The following is a 6,680-nucleotide window of genomic DNA, read 5'->3' as shown; positions in this document are numbered from 1 at the left end:
AGAAGCAACCTTATGGTGGTCATCTTTGTTATTGGAGAGAAAGTATCAAAGTAGTCAATGCCTTCTGTTTGTGTATATCCCTTTTCCACTAACCTTGCTTTATACCTTTCAATTGTCCCATAAGCCTTATATTTTATTTTGAATACCCATTTGCAACCTATGACAGCTTTGTTCTTAGGCAGAAGAGTAGTCTCCCAAGTTTGATTTGACTCTAAAGCAGATATCTCACATTGTATAGCTTTTCTCCAACAGTCATGTTTCACAGCTTCAGAATAAGTGTTTGGCTCAACATGTGAAGAAAAAGACATAACAAAACATTTGTAAGAAGGTGGTAAATTGCTATAAGACAAAACAGAATTCAAAGGATATTTAACTCTTGAAGATGCACTGAAAACATTAAGATTACAATGATAATCCTTTAAATACTCAGGTGGTCTTTTTATTCTTGTGCTCATTCAGACAGATGGATCTGATTCAGAACTTTGTTCTATATCATGATTTTCATTGAGGTTTTGGTCTATATGGGAACAATCTACTTCTGAAACTTCAATTTGTGACTCACAATTATTATCACTGCTATTTTCAACATTATCACAAGGTGTATTATCACAAGGTGCAAGAATGGCTTGTGATGGCTGACTTAAGACAGATTGATCTTCAACAAACAAAATTTGATCATCAATGTCAGGACTGTTAGTTTCATTACTAGTATCTTGAACCCTTTGGTATGGAAAAACATGTTCATAAAAGACAACTTCCCTAGACACAAAAATTTCTCTTGATTGAATATTCAACAAAATATATCATTTTGTCCCCCTTGAAAAACCAATAAAAACACATTTTGATGCTCTTGGATCAAATTTTCTTCTATTTGTTGACAAAGTGCTAACATAACATAAAGAACCAAACACCTTTAATCCATTAAAATCTGCATCAGTTTTGAGAAGCATTTCATGAGGAGAAGAATAGTTTAAAACATGTGTGGAAGCATGTTTATAATATGCGCATCATGTATCACAGAATATGACCAATAAATTTTGGGTAAATGAGATTGTATCATAAGAGCTCTTGCTACATCTAATAAATGACCATTTTGTTGTGGAGTATTGACACATGATGTTTGATGTATTATTCCTTTATTGACAAAAAAATTATCACTTCTTATTATTTTTATTGTTGTCTCAAACTGTGTTTGAACAAAAATAACAATTTTCCAAAACCTTAACAACTTCAGATTTTTGTTTCAAAAGAAAAATCCATGTGTACCCCGAATAGTCATCAACTATGGTCAAGAAATATTTATGACCATGAATTGATGGTATTGAGTATGGTCCCCAAATATCTACATGAATCAAATCAAAAAAAAATTTTGATTTAGATGTACTAATAGGAAAAGAAAGTCTTTTTTGCTTTGCAAAATGACAAAGTTCACAAACAAAAGAATTGTTATATTTAACATAAGTAAATTTATTCTTGATAACATTAATACATTTATTTGAAATATGTCACAGTGTGCATGAACTCCCCCATCAGCTTCTCACCACCTGATATCTTAGTATATGTGACATAGATCATTAGTGAAGCTCGGAGATCATTAGTAAATTTATTCTTGATAACATTAATACATTTATTTGAAATATGTCACAGTGTGCATGAACTCCCCCATCAGCTTCTCACCACCTAATATCTTAGTATATGTGACATAGATCATTAGTGAAGCTCGGAGATCTCTGTTACCACATAGGCATCAATACTTAATACACAACAAACATCAGTCCACACATTATCTCAAATGTATGAATTCAATTCCATACCATTCCGTCTTACAATATCATTCAAAAAGTGATCCACAATATTCAAAAGCGTAATTAACATAAAAAACAACACTTAAATATTAAACCATCAAAATATAATATTTTTACAAATTTAAATAATATATAAACAAACAACCCAATATATAAACACACAACATCCCTGCAAGAAAAATTGAATATTGGGACCACGTCCCTTCCGCATTAAGAACTTCTATTCTAGGGTGCTATTAAAAATTAAATTTAGCTTCCCTTACTTCAATTGCTTGCTTTCCAAGCAACTTCTAGAATTTTATTCCCCACAGTCTGGATAAGCTTCAAGATTTATGGGTCTAATGCAAGTTATCCAAATAGAACAAAAATTTAGTATATAATAGAATAAGTTGAGAGGATTAAACTTCTCAACTGACTTGGTGATGACTAAATCCTAAGGAAAAACAGAGAACAAAGGATATTTAGAGTAAAAAAGAACTTACTCTGTTTGAAAATTTGATTGGGTAGAAATGTTCCTTAACTCGCCAGCTACAACGTGGTCCGATCAGATTCTAAAATAGATGAAGATTGGGAGAGAAAATTAAGAGAGAGGTTGAGAAGAGAATATGGAGAGAGAGAGAGAGAAAGAGAAAAAAGAAGAAGAAAAGAACAATGGTGGAGGGAGTAGGTTCTGTGCGCTTCTTCTTTTTTTTAACGCTGTCACATTATTTCCAACTACAAAAATTTTCGTCCTCGAAAATGAACTTACCAAGAAAGAGATTAGGGTATGATGCTCGTATCTCTTCTTCAATTTCCTAAGTGACTTAGATCATCAATGAAGCTCGAAGATCTCTGTTACTGTTAGAATTGATGGCTTTAAACTAGAGGGGGGTGAATTGTTTAAAGAGGGTTTTCGCAAACTTTTAAGTCAAGAATGAAATTATCTCAAGAAACAATTGATAAAGAATCAAGTTTGCCAAATCACAAAGCTAAAAGCACAGCACCAGAAAAACAATTGGTTGTTTCGTAGAAACAATCGGTTGTTTATACCAATATACAAATATCAAAACTGAATTTAAAGAGTTAAGGGAGAGAGAATGCACACAGATGTTTATATTGGTTCACTCTAAACCCAGAGCTACATCCAGTCTTCTCAGAAACCACTGAGGAATTCCACTAAGCAATCAAACCTAGATCACTTACACCACAACCAAGAAAGTGACCTTGATCCCCTTAAGACACACACTTCTCTTGGCCAACACACCAACACTAAGAATGTTGATCTTGATCCCCTAAAGAACACACAACACTTCTCAGCAAAACACACAAAGAAACTTGTTCAACAGAATACAAGGATTACACTTGTTACAGAAGCAAATCTGAAATCAATACAAGCAAAAATCCTATCTCACACTCTTTTTTCAATCTCAATCTCTAAGCAATCTAAACTCTTTGAAAAACTCAAAAACATGTGTTAAAATCTTATTACTCAAATCTGTTTTTCTGAATATATTCAAAGATATTGTTTTTTTATCAAATCTTAACAAACTTATTTATTGCATTTAAAAGATTGGTCAAAGCAATAAAGACTGGAGCGTAATCAGTTAAAACATTTAAAGCTCAGTCAAAGCTAAAAAAAAATTTCTATTATGGTACCAAAACAAACAATCAGTTGTTTCCATGAATCAATCAGTTGTTTTAGTTTTAACAGCTCAACCATTTGAAAAACAGTTTTCAACCTTTTCTAAAAACACCTAAGTATAAAACAATCGGTTGTTTCGACAAAACAATCGGTTGTTTTTCACTTGGTTTGAAAAACACTTTTCTTTTAAAAAGATTGAGAATGCATATGCTTTGGATTCAATCAATAGTGGATTACATAAACAATCTACCCAGATCCTATATAAGACAGCTCAGCAACAACAAGCACAACCAAGCCTTCAACATCCTTCAAAGGGTTTTGGATTCTTCAAAGCTTGAACACAACTTGGTTCAACAATCTCCCCTTATTTGATGAAGACAAATCCCTGATGCTTGTGTTGTACCTGATTGAATCTGAAGCAGTTCCTGTAAAGCACAGTTTTAAGCGAAACACAAAACTTATGATATTTGGTTAGCACAGAAACAAATATAGAAATTTAGAACATAATATCAGAGCAAACAATCAAACAAAATATAGGAGCAAAAACCTATAAGGTTTTACTCATCCAAACTATTTTGCAGAAATAAAAACCAAAATCCAAACACAACATATATTTCCCCCTATTTGTCTTCACAAATAGACAAAAAGAAAAGATAAAAAAGATAATTGTTCTTAATACATCAGATTTAAAACAGCAAAAGCAGAAAGAATAGAAAACTGATACAACCACCAAAAACTATCGGTTGTTTCAATACATCAACTGGTTGTTTTTTCTTCATTCATCATCATCAGCATATTGAAGATCAAAGATTTGGTTTTGTACTGCCTCAATCTGTTCATCTAGAGTCATGAAACGTGCATCCATACTGTCAAACCTGTTATCAATCCTCTGGAAATTGATGACACAAAGATCATGAAGATTCCTTTGATTCTCCGCAAAGCTATCAAGCCTATTCATCATGAGTTCTTCAAAAGAAGACATGGATTGCATTCTTTCTTCTTGATTTCCAGCACCAGCACTAGGTACAACATCTTGATGTGCTTTAGGTAGATCTTCATGTTGAAAATCCATATCAGCAGGTTCATCTTGTTCATGATCAGCAGCAACACTACATGAGGCTCCAAAGTCACCATCTTTGCTAATCCATTTGCCACCTACTTTGGTAAAACCCATTTTGCTGAGTGATCCATTGTTCAACTCTTGAGTTGACTTGACCAACTCAGATGTTTCATCCTCTAAGTTCACTTCAAAATAGTGCATAAATTTAGAAATCAAAACAGCATATGGATAACGATAGTCACTTAACCTCATTGCCTTTTGCATGTGCTCTTTGATGATGTGTATCCAATTAATTATGATCTTCTTCATAATGCAGAAGATGTACACCAGATCTTCCTCAGTGAGAACAGAATGATTGCTTCCCCTTGGAGTTAGAATCCAAGTCATAATGAGGGCTAGCAACCTTTCATCAAGTCTTAAGCCACCAACCGAACAAGTAGTGACTTGTGCATTTTGGTTCTTCAAGCAACTCTTGTAGTATTGAACTTTGTTGAAGTCTTCCACTACACCAAGGTTCCCTTTGTTAATTCTGAGGCCTGAGTACTTTAGACCAGCTACAGCAGTCCACACTTCATGTGTAATCTCCATATCTACACCTTTTACATGAGAAACAAGGTTGTTTCCCTCAAACTTGAGATTTGTGTAGAAAACTCTTATCAAATCTGGATAGATGTTCCCCTTCATCTCCAAGAACTTTCTAAGAGATTGATCTTTGAGCAGCCTCCTTACATTATCCAGCTTTTGTCTTTTTAGCCAATCAAAGCACACAACCTTGGGGTTGTTTATCACTTTGGTGCTAGTTTCAAACCTATATCTCTCAATTAGATCATTGTCACCAGAAAACCATCCTTCAAGCCTTCCTCCAGACCTTACAGCTCTGGATTTGACTCTTCTTGAGGTGGGAGGAGTTGAATCCATGATGGTAGAGATGAACAGCAGAGAAAAGCTCACTCACAGATTTTGCAAGAGATGTTGCAATTGGTTGTTCTTGTGGAAGATTAGCTGCAACAGAATTTATAGCAAAAGCAGAATCATAAAGCATTCAATGATATGGAGTGGGTACCAGATTTTCAGAGAGAGAGGACGTGACCATGCCCAGCACAGAAAATGTCAGAAAAAGCTGAAAATCACATGGTCTTCACATGTAATCTTTGACTAGTCATTAAGGCTCTTGAATTTCCAAGATTTTGGAATATATTCCTTTATGACTGTTGTAACTTCTTTCTGAGCGTGATCAACTTTCAACTCAGGTTCATTGACCAAGGATTCTCTCTTTAATTTGATCTGCAACGGATAGAAAATCAAAATAGAAATTAAATTGGTTTCTTCACAGTGCTGTCAGACTCAAAACAATCGGTTGTTTCGAGAAAACAATCGCTTGTTTTTCTGCAACAGTGAACTTATTTTGAATTTTTAAGCATGAGTAGAAAAAGATCAAAGCAAATGAAATTTAACACTTTAAGAAGATTATTCAAACATGTAAAAGAACTTAAAAACAGAAATTAATAACATAGATAAGGAATGTCTTATCCTTTGTGTTGTTCTTTCAATGAGCCATGTGCTTTGAGATCAAGAAGCCTCATTTTGACTGTTGAGGGTTATACAGAACATTGATTCAGCTTCAATGTTGGTCTTTTTCTTCAAAAGGCTTGATCAGATGACTCAGTCCTTCACACTTCTTTAGATTTCCTGCACAAGCATGAGTTCAAGCAACAAGATTTGGTCCCTTCACAAATGTGGGTCCAATAGGTTTCTTTTTCTCATTTGGAACCTCACATCCTTTAGGAATCCATTTCATGTAGCCTCTAGGAACAAAAAACTTTCTTATTTTGCATAATCTAACCGAATGGCCCTTCTTCACGCAATAAAAGCATGTAACAACCGGTTGTTTCGATTTAACAATCGGTTGTTTTACTGGCTTTCTTAAAAAAAATTTGAAAACTTATCTTGTTGGTTTTGTGGATTGAAACCTAAACCAGCCTTTCCAAAAACACAACTTTGAGATGCCAAGATATTCTCAAAGTTAGATTTCCCTTTGGAAAGCTTGTCCACAGTGTCAACAAGATAATGCACCCTTTTCTCAAGATTTTCACAATTTTCGCAAATGAGAGTGTTACATTTGCAAGAAGAATTTTTTAAATGATTTTCTAGGTTTTTGAAATCATCTTTTTATTTTTCAATCTCATCTTCAAGT

Source organism: Phaseolus vulgaris, chromosome 2 (genome assembly GCF_000499845.2).
Source record: "Phaseolus vulgaris cultivar G19833 chromosome 2, P. vulgaris v2.0, whole genome shotgun sequence".
In the NCBI taxonomy this organism is placed as follows: domain Eukaryota; kingdom Viridiplantae; phylum Streptophyta; class Magnoliopsida; order Fabales; family Fabaceae; genus Phaseolus; species Phaseolus vulgaris.
The sequence above is the reverse complement of the archived record's forward strand: the minus strand, read 5'-3'. Positions refer to the sequence as shown.